This window comes from Entelurus aequoreus, linkage group LG16 (genome assembly GCF_033978785.1).
Source record: "Entelurus aequoreus isolate RoL-2023_Sb linkage group LG16, RoL_Eaeq_v1.1, whole genome shotgun sequence".
NCBI classification, from domain to species: Eukaryota; Metazoa; Chordata; class Actinopteri; order Syngnathiformes; family Syngnathidae; genus Entelurus; species Entelurus aequoreus.
The window spans coordinates 6,718,695-6,739,572 of NC_084746.1; positions in this window are offsets into that span (position 1 = coordinate 6,718,695).

Consider the following 20,878-nt stretch of genomic DNA (forward strand, 5'->3'; position numbering starts at 1 on the left):
GATCGGCCGGTAAATTGAGAGCTTTGCCTTCCGGCTCAGCTCCTTCTTCACCACAACGGATCAATACAGCGTCCGCATTACTGAAGACGCTGCACCGATCCGCCTGTCGATCTCACGATCCACTCTTCCCTCACTCGTGAACAAGACTCCTAGGTACTTGAACTCCTCCACTTGGGGCAGTGTCTCCTCCCCAACCCGGAGATGGCATTCCACCCTTTTCCGGGCGAGAACCATGGACTCGGACTTGGAGGTGCTGATTTTGATGATTTTGATTTTGCTGATTTTCTTCAAACCTACACCTAAAAAAGCAACAAAGATGGAAAAACAAATTGATGTTTTACATGTTTTGAACTTCCCAGACTTAAAAGTAGACGCTAGATGGCAGTAAAAGTGTAACGGTACAGTGAGGAAGGTGATTATCTGTCAAGTGTTACCGGGAGGTGTTGGAGTTGAGGCAGATGCGGAAGTCCAGAAAGAGCAAGGCAGGCTCGGAGGTCCGGGGACAGGCAAGTGGTCAAGGGCTGGAGCGAGGCGTCGTTGTACGGGGCCAGGCGAAAGGTGGAGATCCGGAAAGGCAGCAGTGAGTCCAAAGGGGATCCGGGGAGACGAGACACACACCTCGAAACCAGGGAATGACGACTCAGGACAAAACACGGTGAGCATAGAGGAGGGGGAGACACAGAGAGCAAGGAAGCACATAGGCGAGGAGAGCTAGAGACGTGTAGGGCTTACTGTACGGATACAAGTAGCTACGTTCTGGCACTGGAACGCAGGACACGCTGGCTTAAGAAGGAAGGGGAGCTTTCATTAGCGTCAGGTGTATTGATTGTAAATTGAGGCGAGGCTACAGCAGTAGAGGAGCGCACAGCTGAATGTGCGGCGGCAGGAGCTTGAGCCCTAACAAAAATAACATACTTGTGCCCAATTAATCATTAGTGCACAGGCAGCACGGTGTAACAGGGGTTAATGCGTGTGCCTCAAAATATAAATTTCCTGGGTTCGACCTGGCTCTGATCTCAGGAACACACACACACATTCAAGGCAAGACCACCAGATTGAATGAACACATTTATAAATGGTTGATTTATATAGGCTAGTAAGGTAAAGTTTTGTACCTGACAAGTTTTGGCTATCTTGCTTCTGCAGCCTTCCTCAAATCAACCATTAGTAGGCTAAATGAACCTCTTCAACATATTGCATGAACACAGTAAACAGATAGGCCTCAGGATAAACACTGGGAAGACCAAGGTCATGAAGCTCAACACCAAATCCTATCAACCTATCACAATCGAGGAGCAGCCTCTGGAAGATGTGGTCGAGTTTGTCTACCAGGGAAGCAACATCAGCACAGATGGAGGAGCTGATAAAGATGTAGAGCTGCTCATCAGCAAAGCAAGACATGCCTTTGGAACTCTCCGACCTGTATTGCTCTCTTCCTAGCTCTCCAGAAACACCAAAATCAGAATCTTCAATACAAATGTAAAATCTGTCCTTCTTTATGGCTGTGAAACCTGGAAAACCAACAAATCAATCATCCATAAACTACAAGTGTTTATTAACAAGTGTCTCAGGTACATACTGAGGATTTGGTGGCCCAACAAAATATCAAATGTAGACCTGTGGAGACGCATGAACCAAGAGCAAATTCAAAATGAAATCAAAAGCAGAAAGTGAAAAAAAAAATAAAATAAAATAAAAAAAATAATTAAAAATAAAAATAAAAATAAATAAATAAATAAATAAAAAAATAAAAAAAAATTTTTTAAAAAAATAAATAAAAAAATAAAAAATAAATAAAAAATAAACAAATAAAAAATAAAAAAAATAAATGAATAAATAAAAAATAAATAAAAAATAAAAAATAAAAATAAAAATAAAAATTAAAAAAAAAAAAATTAAAAAATTAATTAAAAAAAAATTAAAAAATACAAAAATAAAAAAAAAAAAAAAAAATTAAAAAATAAATAAATAAATAAAAATAAAAATAAAAATAAATAAAAAAAATAAAAAATAATAATAATAATAAAAAAATAATAAAAATAAAAAATAATAAAAAATAAATTAAAAAAAAAAATTTAAAAAAAATTTAAAAATAAAAATAAAAATAAAAAAGCAGAAAGTGGGGATGGATCGGCCATACACTTAGGAAGGATCCGAGAAACATAGCAAGACAAGCTCTGGACTATAACCCTCAAGGCAAGAGGAAGCCAGGGAGACCAAAACTCAACTGGAGGCAGTCCAGTCTTGATGAACTGACCAAGATGGGGATCTCCTGGCAAGAAGCGAAGACCATCGCACAGAAGAGAGTGAGGTGGAGATCCATGGTAGACGCCCAATGCTCCCAAGGGGGCCAAGAGGATTAAAGAAAAAAAGAAAGAAGAAAATCCCTAGGCTCGGGGTTTTACTGTGTGGAATTTGTGTCGCGCAAGGCAAAGTTGTTTACGTCTACCAGCAATTAAAAGCAAAGTTCCACCGTTAAGAAAAAGATACCAAAAGTTGTTTCAAATAATTTAATTCCAGCTAAAAAAAATTATTTAACAGGATGGTTAGGATGCCACCCGAACGCTTCCCTCGGGAGGTGTTTCGGGCACGTCCGACCGGTAGGAGGCCACGGGGAAGACCCAGCACACTTTGGGAAGACTGGCCTGGGAATGCCTCGGGATCCTCCGGGAGGAACTGGACCAGTGGTTCTTAACCTTGTTGGCGGTACCGAACCCCACCAGTTTCATATGTACCGAACCCTTCTTTAGTGAAAAATAAAATGTAGTTGTTTTTTTTCAAATTCAAGACAAAGTTATATGTTTTTGGTAACACTTTAGTATGGGGACATATTCTAAGTAACAAAGACTTCATTTAGAGTTATTTGGTTAGGGTTAGGGTTAGAGGGTTAGGGCCAGGTTTAGAGGGTTAGGGTTATAATAAGGCCATGCCGAATAAGGCATTAATAAGTACTTAATAATGACTAGTTAAGAGCCAATATGTTACTAATTTGCATGTTAATAAGCAACTAATTAATGGTGAATATCTTCCCCATACTAAAGTGTTACCATATTTTTTTACTGGTGCACAAAATGAACCGTGCATGAACATCACCTTGTTCAAACAACAAAACCAACACAGTGCATAAACTCACAACAAATGACACACCTGCAAATCAGTCTGACTTCTGCTGTTGCCGTATCCGTAATATGCAGATAGGGAGAAGTTTTTATTTACACGATGAGTCGGGTGTGTCTTGACCTCCGTCGAACCCCTGAGTCTGACTCCATCGAACCCAGGTTAAGAACCACTGAGCTGGACGAAGTGGTTGGGGAGAGGGAAGTCTGGGCTTTCCTGCTTAGGCTGCTGCCCCCTTCGACTTGACCTCGGATAAGTGGAAGAAGATGGATGGATGGATGGTTAAAAATGAATACAAATAATTAAAAAAGACTAAAAAAACAAAAGTCAACTAAAGTACTTCTCAGCTCTTTACGTTCACTGGAAGCCACCGGATTTGTTCCAGCTGCCTTTGTTTGCTGGGGGGGGCGTGCTCCTTGACCTCTTTTAGCTTGGCTACGGCCCTGCAACTCCTTCGCCGGTCCTTCCTGCGACGCCCCTGTGAGGAGAGCAGAAGGGTGCACTCACTGAGCAATAGGCAGACAGCTTGTCATAAACAAACACGCCCACCAGGCACATCCTTATTTGGCTTTCCTTTACTTCGTGTATCGTGAGCATTGAGCCGATATTTTCCCATCAGCGTGTGCTCGTCCTGGCCACCTGTCTGCCGCGTGTCGTCACTACAGTGCTTTGCTACTCGTCAGACTCTCGACCCTGCACGTCACTCCCGCTTGTCCAGTGCGGCGTGTCCCTGCTCCGACGCCCTTTTCTGCCTACCGTTCAAAAGTTTGGGGTCACATTGAAATTTCCTTATTTTTTAAGGAAAAGAACTGTACTTTTCAATAAAGATAACTTTAAACTAGTCTTAACTTTAAAGAAATACACTCTATACATTGCTAATGTGGTAAATGACTATTCTAGCTGCAAATGTCTGGTTTTTGGTGCAATATCTACATAGGTGTATAGAGGCCCATTTCCAGCAACTATCACTCCAGTGTTCTAATGGTACAATGTGTTTGCTCATTGGCTCAGAAGGCTAATTGATGATTAGAAAACCCTTGTGCAATCATGTTCACACATGTGAAAACAGTTTAGCTCGTTACAGAAACTACAAAACGGACCTTCCTTTGAGCAGTTTGAGTTTCTGGAGCATCACATTTGTGGGGTCAATTAAACGCTCAAAATGGCCAGAAAAAGAGAACTTTCATCTGAAACTCGACAGTCTATTCTTGTTCTTAGAAATGAAGGCTATTCCACAAAATTGTTTGGGTGACCCCAAACTTTTGAACGGTAGTGTACGCTGGACCTAGACGTTGAGTCCGCGACATACATGGCGGACAATAACTGATACAGTCTGCTTTGCCAGTCCAAAAAGCATTCGCTGTTTTCCATAGTTTTCCCTCGACGGCCAGGTAATACAAAGCACACACTACCTTTTTTTATTACATCCACGGAAGCCCGCATTCTCGTTGGCTCTCCTTCGACAAAGGGACAAAGTTTTTCGGTAAGTAGAATCACAGCTGAACCTGGATATTCGAAAGTTCTCTTGTCGTCTGAGAAGTGTTGTATCCCAAATAGCTGCAATCGCCATGAATTGATTAACGTGGACCCCGACTTAAACAAGTTGAAAAACTTATTCGGGTGTTACCATTTAGTGGTCAATTGTACGGAATATGCACTGTACTGTGCAATATACTAATAAAAATTTCAATCAATCAATCGCTCTCTCTTAAGGTATTCATGTGTGATTTCCACAAGCGTCTGTACATGTAGAAGAAGGAGAAACACGGGCATGTCTGGATGACTCACCTCCATATTTCCAGTGGTTACCTCCGAGTTACGAAACCGCTTTATTATGAAGCTGGATGTGGTGCATTCTTTTGGACGTCACTTCCTGTGTGGGGCGCGGTCTTTCTGATGTCACTTCCTCTCCAAACTCACTTTGTAAACGATCAATGAGTCCATACAAAAACTAAGAGCCGGAGATTCAAGAAATACACGGCGGACTTACCCGTGTAAAAAATTGTCCGAGGAGGTGGACCTTTAACGATAGTTTAGTGTGGCTGAAACGGGGCTTAGGCTAAATAATTATTCGTTTAAGGCAGTGGTGTCAAATGTATGGCCCGAGGGCCGGATCAGGCCCGCGAACAGGTTTTATCCGGCCCGCGGGATGAGTTTGCCAAGTATAAAAATGTACCTGAAATTTTTGAATGAAAGAAACAGCTGTTCTAAATGTGTCCACTGGATGTCGCAATAGCAATTCTTTGTATCTTTCTAGATGATGCTACATATGTACAAAATAAACCACATGATGTCAGTACATCAGTCGAGAAAAATGAGCAAACTACATAAATAACATCCTGTAATTTGATTTTGATATACATTTTTTATCTTGATAAATTGAAAATTAACACCAATTAGTTGACTGATGAACATTATCACATCATTTATTCAGAAATTATAAATAACGACAAATAAGGATAGAATACTATTAACCACAATATGTAAGTGTAAAAAAAACAACAACAACATTATGATTTGTACATTTTCAGAAAGTGCTTGTTCTATTTTTAAACTAAGAAAACAATCTGAAGTTGTCTTTATTTTTAAGTTATCGTGCCGTGATTTTACCAGTCCGGCCCACTTGGGAGTAGATTTTCTCAAAGTGGCCCCCCATCTAAAATGAGTTTGACACCCCTGGTTTAAGGGGTTATCGGGCTTAGTGTAGACATGGCCTCAAACATACACTTTAACAAGCTAAAAATCTACAAACAACACACTATCGTTAAAACTTCTTAAAACAATTAAAGCACACAATTATATCAAATATGAAAAGTGAAATATAAAACCACACTTAAAACATCCCTTCTTGGTGAACTGAGTGTAACATTTGCATGTTTTCCAGGTGACTGCGTGGGGTCCCTTCGGCTTCCTCCCACCTCCAAAGACATGCACCTGGGGATAGGTTGATTGGCAACACTAAAATGGTCCCTAGTGTGTGAATGTTGTCTGTCTATCTGTGTTGGCCCTGCGATGAGGTGGCGACTTGTCCAGGGTGTACCCCGCCTTCCGCCCGAGTGCAGCTGGAATAGGTTCCAGCACCCCCCGCGACCCGGAGAGGGATAAGCGGTAGGAAATGGATGGATGGATGGATAGTTAGTGCACTCCAAGTTCAATGATACACTAATGCTAGGTTCACACCAACGGCGCTTTGACGGCGCTTTAAAGCGGCAGGCAAAGCGGCGTTAAAGCGTAACAAAGCGTGATTAAAGCGTGAGGGTCGTAATGGATCGTGGGAAAGCTTGTAGTGAAGCGGGACATGCGGCAAGATCGCCAACAATTTTTAAACGGTTTTAAAAAATTTGGCGCTCTGTCAAGAATGGAATAAAGCGCCGGGAGCGTATCAAAGCGTGACAAAGCTCAGCAAAGCTTGACTCAAAGCGTAGGAAAGCTTAACAGATCTTGGTTCAAAGCGCGGACCCCAGTCGCCACCGCAGCTCCGGATAAACGGTGTTCTCCCTCCTGCTCGTCGGTCAACCTCCCCTTGTCTTTGCTGTTCTTCCTCCCTCTCCTCCGCCTCAAGGGTTAAGATGTAGTTATACAAAAGGGAGACAAACATCATGTCTTCTTCGGATAGATCATGCTCTGGTACACCTAGAACTTCTTGATCTTGTTGCTCTGCCATCCTGTTCGGGAGCCAAAGATGCAATGACTTTGTGCATATGCTGCATCTTTATATACCGCTGGAGTGACATCGGCGACCTCTATAATTCACTCACCTGCACTGGCTTCCTGTGCACTTAAGATGCGACTTTAAGGTTTTACTACTTACGTATAAAATACTACACGGTTTAGCTCCAGCCTATCTCGCCGATTGTATTGTACCATATGTCCCGACAAGAAATCTGCGTTCAAAGAACTCCGGCTTATTAGTGATTCCCAGAGCCAAAAAAAAGTCTGCGGGCTATAGAGCGTTTTATATTCGGGCTCCAGTACTCTGTAATGCCCTCCCGGTAACAGTTAGAGATGCTACCTCAGTAGAAGCATTTAAGTCCCATCTTAAAACTCATTTGTATAATCTAGCCTTTAAATAGACCCCCCCTTTTTAGACCAGTTGATCTGCCGTTTCTTTCTTCTCTCCTCTTCTCCCCTGTCCCTTGCGAGGGGGAGTTGCATAGGTCCGGTGGCCATGGATGAAGTGCTGGCTGTCCAGAGCCGGGACCCCGGGTTGACCACTAGCCTGTGCATCGGTTGGGGACATCTCTGCGCTGCTGACCCGTCTCCGCTCGGGATGGTTTCCTGTTGGCCCCGCTGTGGACTGGACTCCCGCTGATGTGTTGGATCCACTGTGGACTGGACTTTCACAATGTTATGTCAGACCCACTCGACATCCGTTGCTTTCGGTCTCCCATAGAGGGGGGGGGGGTTACCCACATATGCGGTCCTCTCCAAGGTTTCTCATAGTCATTCACCGACGTCCCACTGGGGTGAGTTTTTCCTTGCCCGTATGTGGGCTCTGTACCGAGGATGTCGTTGTGGCTTGTACAGCCCTTTGAGACACTTGTGATTTAGGGCTATATAAATAAACATTGATTGATTGATTGATTGATATAATTCCAATGCGTAACAGAGCGTAACAATGCACAACAGAGCTTGATAATCGTGTCAGAGCCTGATTTAAAGCGTCAGGATCGCATCAAAGCGTAATAAAGTTCAATAAAGCGTAATAAAACGTATCAAAGCGTGATTTAGAGCGTATCAAAGCGGGATAAAAGCGGCATCAAATCGTGAGGAACGGTAACAAAGCGGGAAAGAATTCGTACTAATTCGTATCAGAGCGTATCAAAGCATAACATTACTTCGGAGATCGGGATATTTAAAGCGGCGAGCAAAGCGCCGTTGGTGTGAACCAGGCATAAGGAAGCTTCTTGTCTTTTCTTGGTTTTATTCCCACTCCTCTTTCAACCTCTCAGTCTCAACAACATTACACTAGAGTTCCCCTCACAATGGCTCCGGTATTGTCATGTGACCTGAGGAGCCCATACACGACATCCCTCTTTTTCTTGGAAATGAACTTGCACCTGTATTAACATTATACTTGCACAGTAACAATTCAAACAAACACTCCACGTTTTCATTTTTCTTTTAACAATGTGCAAGTTTCAGTTCAGCACAAAATCACTGAGTCTTTCAGGGGCTTTTTTTAACCCTTTTAGATCTGGTCTTTGGTACCTTTGCCACTTGGATGCTCTGTAGTCGTGTGTGAGTGATTTTAGTCTCTTTTTTACCGGAACCTTGTGTGGTGTCTGGCAATTTTCCTCTCATCTTCTGGTTAAAGAGAAGCTCAGCAGCGGGGCTTTTTCCGGTGGTAACATGTTCTAAGCTCCCGTGCACAGTCACATACTTTCTCGATGGTATGCCAGAGCAGTGATGAAAAATCAGGACCAGGAACCAAACGAAATGGACGAGCTATCAACAGAGGACCAAGTAAATGCTTTCATGCACTATAAAGGGATTAAAATAGACTCAAGAAACATTGAGGCATGTCATATTCTCCCAAGAAGAAGGAAAGCGGACAAACTCTCAATTATTTTAAGATTCGCCAACGGGAAGCATAAGATGGAGCTTCTAAGACAGGGGAGGAAGCTAGAAGGCACTGAGGTCTACAAAAACGAGCACCTGTCTAGGAAAAACGCCGATATTGCCGGTGAAGCGCGATTCCGGAAAATACAGTCTACTTGGACGTCCAACTGCAAGGTTTTCATTAAACTAAACGGTACACCAGAAAGAAGCCAGACTTCTAGTTACTAGAAACATGGAGGAACTGGCCAAATACTAAAAAAAAGGGTTTGACATAAATACAAATTGGACTAATACACATTTTCATGAACCCAAATATCAATACAATGGATAAAATATATGACACAAAATATAGTGATTACAATTAATTAACTCCTGTCATTATACTGAAGATCATTTTAATTGTACAATAGGTCCAATGATGGACAAAACATTATCAATCATTCGCGGGGCTAGCATCCTAGGCAGAGAAGCCCAGACTTTCCTCTCCCCAGCTCCTCCCGGGGGATCCCGAGGCGTTCCCAGATCAACTGGGAGACATAGTCTCCCCGACGTGTCCTAGGTCTTCCCCTTGCCCTAAACACCTTCCCGGGGACGTGTCCAGGGGCATCCAGATGCCCGAATCACCTCATCTGGTTCCTCTCGATGTGCAGGACCAGCGGCTTTACTCCAAGCCCCTCCCGAATGACAGACCTTCTTACCCTATCTCGAAGGGAATGCAACTTATTTTGGTCGCTTGTACCCGTGATATTGTCCTTTCAGTCATAATCCAAAGCTCATGACCATAGTTGAGGATAGGAAATTAAATTGACCGATAGATTGAGAGGTTTGCCTTCAGGCCCAGCTCCTTCTTCACCACGAAGGATCGATACAGGGTCCGCATCACTGCAGACGCCGCACTGATCCACTCTTCTCTCACTCGTGAACAAGACTTCAAGGTATTTGAACTCCTCCACTTGGGGCAAGATCTCTTCTCCAACCCGGAGATGGCTTTGCACAGGCCCTCGAACAGATTCAGTGAGAACTGAAGATTCTGGGCAGATGAAGCCAGCAGGACCACGTCATCTGCAAAAAGCAGAGAGTTAATCCTAGAAATTCTGTTCATAAAAGTTATGAACAGAATCGGTGACAAAGGGCAGGCCTGGCGGAGTCCAACCCTTATCGGAAACGGGTCTGACTTACTGTCGATCAAGCTCTGACACCTGTCATACAGGGAGCGGACCGCCACTATCAGGCGATCTGATACCCCGTACTCTCTGAGCACTCCACACAGGATTTGCCGAGGGACACGGTCGAATGCCTTCTGCAAGTCCATGGCGCATGGGCAAACTCCCATGCGCCATCGAGGATCCTGCTGAGAATATTTACATTTACATGCATGTTAAGAGCATTTGTAAACTGTTGAGAACGATCTACAACGCTAGTTTTGTTTGTAAATGAGAGACGATGAGAGATTACCTTCACACCTCTACATCTTTAACATATACTGTAAATGCTGCCTCTTTGCAAGGCCAGCATTGCAAATGAAAATCTGTTCTTAATTGTCTTACCCTGAATATATACAAGTGAAATAAATATAAAAATACATGTCAACTAGGGGGTGACAATGCCGTTGTGGTGCTAAATGTTTATATACTACATTATCGAGAGGGCTTAGCGCTGAAGACAGAAACCAGTAGTGGGTCTGAGCTATGCTGGAGGACGAAAAACTGTGCCGTTTGATCAATAAAGAAGTAGTTTTTAAGTAGAAGTGAATTCTAACAGCAGCTAAAACAGGTTGCCAGAATAAACTGGAGGAGGCTGAACTTTAGTTTGGTACAAGTATTTCACAGACAAACACAAGGCACTTAGCAGTTAAAATGTAGTCGTTTAAAAGTAGCTCTGAATTAAAACCAGTACCAATACAGAAGACTGAAGGCATTTTTTGCGTTGGAAATATCCGGACGCACACCACCAGCAGAATTCAATTAAAAACGAAACTCAGTTGACAGTAAAAAGTCGTTGTCGCAATTGTTGGATGTGACTTTAAACCATAACCAAGCATGCATCACTATAGCTCTTGTCTCAAAGTAGGTGTACTGTCACCACCTGTCACATCCCACCCTGACTTATTTGGAGTTTTTTGCTGTTTTCCTGTGTGTAGTGTTTTAGTTCTGGTCTTGCGCTCCTATTTTGGTGGATTTTTCTCTTTTTTTTGGTATTTTCCAGTAGCGGTTTCAGGTCTTCCTTTTGAGCGATATTTCCCGCATCTACTTTGTTTTAGCAATCAAGAATATTTCAGTTGTTATTATCCTTGTTGATTGTCGGATGTACAAACCCCGTTTCCATATGAGTCGGGAAATTGTGTTAGATGTAAATATAAACGGAATACAATGATTTGCAAATCATTTTCAGCCCATATTCAGTTGAATATGCTACAAAGACAACATATTTGATGTTTAAACTGATAAACATTTTTTTTTTGGCAAATAATCATTAACTTTAGAATTTGATGCCAGCAACACGTGACAAAGAAGTTGGGAAAGGTGGCGATAAATACTGATAAAGTTGAGGAATGCTCATCAAACACTTATTTGGAACATCCCACAGGTGTGCAGGCAAATTGGGAACAGGTGGGTGCCATGATTGTGTATAAAAGTAGATTCCATGAAATGCTCAGTCATTCACAAACAAGGATGGGGCGAGGGTCACCACTTTGTCAACAAATGTGTGAGAAAATTGTTGAACAGTTTAAGAAAAACCTTTCTCAAGCAGCTATTGCAAGGAATTTAGGGATTTTACCATCTACGCTCCGTAATATCATCAAAGGGTTCAGAGAATCTGGAGAAATCACTGCACGTAAGCAGCTAAGCCCGTGACCTTCGGTCCCTCAGGCTGTACTGCATCAACAAGCGACATCAGTGTGTAAAGGATATCACCACATGGGCTCAGGAACACTTCAGAAACCCACTGTCAGTAACTACAGTTGGTCGCTACATCTGTAAGTGCAAGTTAAAACTCTCCTATGCAAGGCGAAAACCGTTTATCAACAACACCCAGAAACGCCGTCGGCTTCGCTGGGCCTGAGCTCATCTAAGATGGACTGATACAAAGTGGAAAAGTGTTCTGTGGTCTGACGAGTCCACATTTCAAATTGTTTTTGGAAACTGTGGACGTCGTGTCCTACGGACCAAAGAGGAAAAGAACCATCCAGATTGTTATAGGCGCAAAGTTGAAAAGGCAGCATGTGTGATGGTATGGGGGTGTATTAGTGCCCAAGACATGGGTAACTTACACATCTGTGAAGGCGCCATTTAAGCTGAAAGGTACATACAGGTTTTGGAGCAACATATGTTGCCATCCAAGCAACGTTACCATGGACGCCCCTGCTTATTTCAGCAAGACAATGCCAAGCCACGTGTTACATCAACGTGGCTTCATAGTAAAAGAGTGCGGGTACTAGACTGGCCTGCCTGTAGTCCAGACCTGTCTCCCATTGAAAATGTGTGGCGCATTATGAAGCCTAAAATAGCACAAGGGAGACCCCCGGACTGTTGAACAACTTAAGCTGTACATCAAGCAAGAATGGGAAAGAATTCCACCTGAGAAGCTTCAAAAATGTGTCTCCTCAGTTCCCAAACGTTTACTGAGTGTTGTTAAAAGGAAAGGCCATGTAACACAGTGGTGAACATGCCCTTTCCCAACTACTTTGGCACGTGTTGCAGCCATGAAATTCTAAGTTAATTATTATTTGCAAAAAAAAAAAAAAAAGTTTATGAGTTTGAACATCAAATATGTTGTCTTTGTAGTGCATTCAATTGAATATGGGTTGAAAAGGATTTGCAAATCATTGTATTCCGTTTATATTTACATCCAACACAATTTCCAAACTCATATGGAAACGGGGTTTGTACATTGCGGACGCCATCTTTGCTCCACAGTAAGTCTTTGCTGTCGTCCAGCATTGTGTTTTTGTTTACTTTGTAGCCAATCCGATTTTAGTTTCGTTCTTGATAGCCTTCCCTAAGCTTCAATGCCTTTTCTTAGAGGCACTTACCTTTTGTTTATTTTTGGTTTAAGCATTAGACACATTTTTTTTTTTACCTGCACCCTGCCTCCCGCTGTTTCCGACATCTACAAAGCAATTATCTACCGGCTGCCACCTACTGATATGGAAGGGTATTACACGGTTACTCTGCCGAGCTCTAGACAGCACCGACACGCAACAACAACACATCATTTGCAGACTATAATTACTGCTTTGCAAAACATATTTTTAACCCAAATAGGTGAAATTAGATCATCTCCCACGGCACACTAGTGGTTGAAAAACGCTGTTCTAACCAAACCGCCGTCCTCTCTGCATGTGAGCGTGTTCATTCCGCAACCCACGGGAGGAATCGGGAGCGTCTACCAGGAGCACCACCGGCATTCATGTGCGCACGTGTACGCATTCGGGCGGTGTTTAGTCAAATGTCATCCGCCGGCAGAAGCTATTTGTCATCAGCTCTCTTGTTATTCTAATCATACGCCAAAGTTGCCGTGCACAAGCATGAAGACGAGCCGTTATTACTTCAATAATGCATCGTTTGCGCCGCAGGATACAAAGCATCAGAATTTCCCCAGCACTAATACTTCAGTAATATTCAATTGGGCTCTGAGTGATACTCCAGGACAGAAGAAAGAGAGCTGCTGCATATTTCACTCCAGCTCCTCTTTCACTCGTTTTTTTTTTTTTGACAGCCATTTCAAGCCTATTTGTTTCTGGAGTATTTACTTGAGGTGATTTAATTGCCCCCGAACAGGCCGTATCTTCCCACAACACATTTCGACGCTGCCCGCCAATCCGAATCCTTTAACAATGACGAGCTTTTTTTCCCGACCACGAGGACGGAATTAGGATTCAAAGGCAGGAGTCAGTTCCAGGAATTTCTGCTGCGTGTGTGTGTGTGTGTGTGTGTGTGTGTGTGTGTGTGTGTGTGTGTGTGTGTGTGTGTGTGTGTGTGTGTGTGTGTGTGTGTGTGTGTGTGTGTGTGTGTGTGTGTGTGTGTGTGTGTGTGTGTGTGTGTGTGTGTGTGTGTGTGTGTGTGTGTGTGTGTGTGTGTGTGTGTGAAAAACACTTGACTGATTTTAATCACGTTCTTATTTATTTCAGCATGCAAGCTTGGCATGACTTGAGAGGAGCAAGAAGGAGCTTGTCAAGCGCAGTGCAACAGCGCCACCCAGCAGGCTGAGGTGAGTATTTCCAATATTTGCTACAATTTTTCAAACTAATTCATATGTTTGCATGCATTTATTTGAAGTAAGGTTAAGGGTGTGAAGGTGATTGTGTGAATGTTCCAGAACATTCACACAAATAGTTTTCTACACCCAAAATGCATCTATTTAAACTTATTATTATTATTTTTCTCCAGATTTTGGCGCGTTCTACTTTCCACATTTTTCACCCGATTCGAACCGTTCCAACTTCAAAAATATTCAGCTTGTTCAGGAATTCTGTGCAGTGGTTCAGCAATTCCACAAAAAAAAAAATTCCCGGATTTCCCATAAATCCTTTTTTTTTTGGTGCATTTTCCCCATTCAAAATGAATTGGCCATTTTTGGCCATTCAAAATATCCCACTTTTCCCAAATTTCCCATTGAAATGGGACATTTTTCCAATTCCCACATTTTTCAACCTATTCAAACCATTCCGACATCAACACATTCCACTCATCCTGGACATTCGAACTAATACTTTCCCAAGTTCCAAACCAAATTCCGGTTTTCCTGGAAATTTTAACTCTTCAACATTCAAACCATTCCAACATTCAAATTATTCAGCCTGTTCAGGAATTCTGTGCTGTGGTTCAGCAATTCCAAAAAAATAAAAATTCCCGGATTTCCCATAAATCCTTTTTTTTTTTGGTGCATTTTCCCCATTCAAAATGAATTGGCCATTTTTGGCCATTCAAAGTATCCCACTTTTCCCAAATTTCCAGGAAGATCCCATTGAAATGGGACATTTTTCCAATTCCCACATTTTTCAACCTATTCAAACCATTCCGACATTAACACATTCCACTCATCCTGGACATTCGAACTAATAATTTCCCAAGTTCCAAACCAAATTCCGGTTTTCCTGGAAATTTTAACTCTTCAACATTCAAACCATTCCAACATTCAAATTATTCAGCCTGTTCAGGAATTCTGTGCTGTGGTTCAGCAATTCCAAAAAAATAAAAATTCCCGGATTTCCCATAAATCCTTTTTTTTTTTGGTGCATTTTCCCCATTCAAAATGAATTGGCCATTTTTGGCCATTCAAAATATCCCACTTTTCCCAAATTTCCAGGAAGATCCCATTGAAATGGGACATTTTTCCAATTCCCACATTTTTCAACCTATTCAAACCATTCCGACATTAACACATTCCACTCATCCTGGACATTTGAACTAATACTTTCCCAAGTTCCAAACCAAATTCCGGTTTTCCTGGAAATTTTAACTCTTCAACATTCAAACCATTCCAACATTCAAATTATTCAGCCTGTTCAGGAATTCTGTGCTGTGGTTCAACAATTCCAAAAAAAATAAAAAATTCCTGGATTTCCCATAATCCCTATATTTTTTTATGCATTTTCCCCATTCAAAATGAATTGGCCATTTTTGGCCATTCAAAATATCCCGCTTTTCCCAAATTTCCAGGAAGATCCCATTGAAATGGGACATTTTTCCAATTCCCACATTTTTCAACCTATTCAAACCATTCCGACATTAACACATTCCACTCATCCTGGACATTCAAACTAATACTTTGCCAAGTTCCAAACCTTATTCCAGTTTTCCTGGAAATTCGAACTCTTCAACATTCAAACCATTCCAACATTCAAAATATTCAGCCTGTTCAGAAATTCTGTGCAGTGGTTCAACAATTCCACAAAAAAAAAAAATTCCTGGATTTCCCATAATCCCTATATTTTTGATGCATTTTCCCCATTCAAAATGAATTGGCCATTTTTGGCCATTCAAAATATCCCGCTTTTCCCAAAATCCCCAAATTTCCAGGAAGTTCCCATTGAAATGGGACATTTTTCCAATTCCAACATTTTTCAACCTATTCAAAACATTCCAACATTAACACATTCCACTTATCCTGGACATTCAAACTAATACTTTCCCAAGTTCCAAACCAAAATCCATTTTTCCTGGAAATTCTAACTCTTCAACATTCAAACCATTCCAACATTCAAAATATACAGCCTGTTCAGGAATTCTGTGCTCTGGTTCAACAATTATAAAAAAAAAATTCACGGATTTCCCATAATTTCCTTTTTTTTTTGGTGCATTTTCCCCAATCAAAATGAATTGGCCATTTTTGGCCAATCAAAATATCCCGCTTTTGCCAAAATCCCCAAATTTCCAGGAAGTTCCCATTGAAATGGAACATTTTTCCAATTCCCACATTTTTCAACCTATTCAAACCATTCCGACATTAACACATTCCACTTATCCTGGACATTCAAACTAATACTTTCCCAAGTTCCAAACCAAATTCCGGTTTTCTTGAAATGTCAAACTATTCAACATTCAAACCATTCCAACATTGAAATTATTCAGCCTGTTCAGGAATTCTGTGCTCCGGTTCAACAATTCTAAAAAAAAAAAAATTCCCGGAATTCCCATTATTCCTTTTTTTTTGGTGCATTTTCCCCATTCAAAATGAATTGGCCATTTTTGGCCTTTCAAAATATCCCACTTTTCCCAAAATTCCCAAATTTCCAGGAAGATCCCATTGAAATCGGACATTTTTCCAATTCCCACATTTTTCAACCTATTCAAACCATTCCGACATCAACACATTCCACTCATCTTGGACATTCGAACTAATACTTTCCCAAGTTCCAAACCAAATTCCGGTTTTCCTGGAAATTCTAACTCTTCAACATTCAAACCAAGCCAACATTCAAAATATTCAGCCTGTTCAGGAATTCTGTGCTGTGGTTCAGCAATTCCAAAAAAAAAAAAAAAATCCCGGATTTCCCATAAATCCTTTTTTTTTTTGGTGCATTTTCCCCATTCAAAATGAATTGGCCATTTTTGGCCATTCAAAATATCCCACTTTTCCCAAATTTCCAGGAAGTTCCCATTGAAATGGGACATTTTTCCAATTCCCACATTTTTCAACCTATTCAAACCATTCCGACATCAACACATTCCACTCATCTTGGACATTCGAACTAATACTTTCCCAAGTTCCAAACCAAATTCCGGTTTTCCTGTAAATTCTAACTCTTCAACATTCAAACCAAGCCAACATTCAAAATATTCAGCCTGTTCAGGAATTCTGTGCTGTGGTTCAGCAATTCCAAAAAAAAAAAAAATTCCCGGATTTCCCATAAATCCTTATTTTTTTTGGTGCATTTTCCCCATTCAAAATGAATTGGCCATTTTTGGCCATTCAAAATATCCCACTTTTCCCAAATTTCCAGGAAGTTCCCATTGAAATGGGACATTTTTCCAATTCCCACATTTTTCAACCTATTCAAACCATTCCGACATTAACACATTCCACTTATCCTGGACATTCAAACTAATACTTTCCTAAGTTCCAAACCAAATTCCGGTTTTCCTGGAAATTCTAACTCTTCAACATTCAAACCATTCCAACATTCAAAATATTCAGCCTGATCAGGAATTCTGTGCTCCGGTTCAACAATTCTAAAAAAAATTCCCGGATTTCCCATAATTCCTTTTTTTTTATGGTGAATTTTCCCCATTCAAAATGAATTGGCCATTTTTGGCCTTTCAAAATATCCCGCTTTTCCCAAAATTCCCAAATTTCCAGGAAGATCCCATTGAAATGGGACATTTTTCCAATTCCCACATTTTTCAACCTATTCAAACCATTCCAACATTAACCTATTCCACTTATCCTGGACATTCAAACTAATACTTTCCTAAGTTCCAAACCAAATTCCGGTTTTCCCTAGAAATTTTAACTCTTCAACATTCAAAATATTCAGCCTGTTCAGGAATTCTGTGCTGTGGTTCAGCAATTCCAAAAAAAAATAAAAAATTCCCGGATTTCCCATAAATCCTTTTTTTTTTTGGTGCATTTTCCCCATTCAAAATATCCCACTTTTCCCAAATTTCCAGGAAGATCCCATTGAAATGGGACATTTTTCCAATTCCCACATTTTTCAACCTATTCAAACCATTCCAACATTAACACATTCCACTTATCCTGGACATTCGAACTAATACTTTTCCAAGTTCCAAACCAAATTCCGGTTTTCCTGGAAATTCTAACTCTTCAGCATTCAAATCATTCCAACATTCAAAATATTCAGCCTGTTCAGAAATTCTGTGCTCTGGTTCAACAATTCTAAAAAAAAAAAGAATTCCCGGATTTCCCATAAATTCATTTTTTTTGGGTGCATTTCCCCAATCAAAATGAATTGGCCATTTTTGGCCAATCAAAATATCCCGCTTTTCCCCAAATTTCCAGGAAGTTCCCATTGAAATGGGACATTTTTCCAATTCCCACATTTTTCAACCTATTCAAACCATTCCAACATTAACACATTCCACTCATCCTGGACATTCAAACTAATACTTTCCCAAGTTCCAAACCAAATTCCGGTTTTCCTGGAAATTTTAACTCTTCAACATTCAAACCATTCCAACATTCAAATTATTCAGCCTGTTCAGGAATTCTGTGCTGTGGTTCAGCAATTCCAAAAAAAAAAAAAAAATTCCCGGATTTCCCATAAATCCTTTTTTTTTTTGGTGCATTTTCCCCATTCAAAATGAATTGGCCATTTTTGGCCATTCAAAATATACCGCTTTTCCCAAATTTCCAGGAAGTTCCCATTGAAATGGGACATTTTTCCAATTCCCACATTTTTCAACCTATTCAAACCATTCCAACATTAACACATTCCACTCATCCTGGACATTCGAACTAATACTTTCCCAAGTTCCAAACCAAATTCCGGTTTTCCTGGAAATTTTAACTCTTCAACATTCAAACCATTCCAACATTCAAAATATTCAGCCTGTTCAGGAATTCTGTGCTCTGGTTCAACAATTCTAAAAAAAAAAAAAATTCCCGGATTTCCCATAAATTCTTTTTTTTGGGTGCATTTCCCCAATCAAAATTCCCAGGAAGTTCCCATTGAAATGGGACATTTTTCCAATTCCCACATTTTTCAACCTATTCAAACCATTCCAACATTAACACATTCCACTTATCCTGGACATTCAAACTAATACTTTGCCAAGTTCCAAACCTTATTCCAGTTTTCCTGGAAATTCAAACTCTTCAACATTCAAACCATTCCAACATTCAAAATATTCAGCCTGTTCAGAAATTCTGTGCAGTGGTTCAACAATTCCAAAAAAAAAAAAAAATCCTGGATTTCCCATAATCCCTATATTTTTGATGCATTTTCCCCATTCAAAATGAATTGGCCATTTTTGGCCATTCAAAATATCCCACTTTTCCCAAATTTCCAGGAAGTTCCCATTGAAATGGGACATTTTTCCAATTCCCACATTTTTCAACCTATTCAAACCATTCCAACATTAACACATTCCACTTATCCTGGACATTCAAACTAATACTTTCCCAAGTTCCAAACCAAATTCCGGTTTTCCTGGAAATTCTAACTCTTCAACATTCAAACCATTCCAACATTCAAAATATTCAGCCTGTTCAGGAATTCTGTGCTCTGGTTCAACAATTCCAGAAGAAAAAAAAAATCCCAGATTTCTCATAATTCCTTTTTTTTTGGTGCATTTTCCCCATTCAAAATGAATTGGCCATTTTTGGCCATTCAAAATATCCCGCTTTTCCCAAAATTCCCAAATTTCCAGGAAGATCCCATTGAAATGGGACATTTTTCCAATTCCCACATTTTTCAACCTATTCAAACCATTCCAACATTAACACATTCCACTTATCCTGGACATTCAAACTAATACTTTCCTAAGTTCCTAACCAAATTCCGGTTTTCCTGGAAATTCAAACTCTTCAACATTCAAACCATTCCAACATTCAAAATATTCAGCCTGTTCAGGAATTCTGTGCTCCGGTTCAAAATTCTAAAGAAAAATTCCCGGATTTCCCATAATTCCTTTTTTTGTGTGCATTTTCCCCATTCCAAATGAATTGGCCATTTTTCAAACTTCCACAATTGCCACATTCTTCAAACCATTCCACCTTCAACGCATTCCACCATTCTGGAAATTCAAAATACCCTTTTTCCATGTTAAAAAAAATTCCCGATTTTCCCGAAATTCCCTAATACCATTTACTACTTCAACATTTCTTGCCCGATTTAAACAATTCCAACACCAACCAATGCAGCTAATTTAGGACATTCATGCTCCTAATCATTTTTTTTTTAAATCCCACTTTTCCCCAAATTTCCAGGAAGTTTCCATTGAAATGAATGGGACATTTTTCCAAGTTGTACAATTCCCACATTTTCAAGCTATTCAAACCATTCCAACATCAACACATTCTACTCATCCTGGACATTCAAACTAATACTTTCCCAAGTTCCAAACCAAATTCCGGTTTTCCTGGAAATTCAAACTTTTCAACATTCAAACCATTCCAACATTCAAAATATTCAGCCTGTTCAGGAATTCTGTGCTCCGGTTCAACAATTCTAAAAAAAAATTCCCGGATTTCCCATAATTCCTTTTTTGTGTGCATTTTCCCCATTCAAAATGAATTGGCCATTTTTCAAACTTCCACAATTGCCACATTCTTCAACCCATTCAAACCATTCCATCTTCAACGCACTCCACCATTCTGGAAATTCAAAATACTCTTTTTCCCGAAATTCCCTAATACCATTTGCTACTTCAACATTTCTTGCCTGATTTAAACAATTCCAACACCCACCAATTCAGCTCATTTAGGACATTCATGCTCCTAATCATTTTCAAAAAATCCCGCTTTTCCCAGTGTTCTAGCTACTTCTAAATCACTAATCCTGGTCTCCATGGCGACAAATAAAGTAAGTTCCTTACAAGTATCATCCCTGCAGGACGAGGAATATCTAAACATGCTTCACTACACACCGTAGCTCACTGGCGTCAAAATGTAAACAAACGCCATTGATGGATCTACACCTAACATCCATTGTAATGATACCAAGTACAGGAGCGTATTTAGTCGATACTACTATGATTACGTCAATATTTTTTGGCATCACAACATCTTCTTT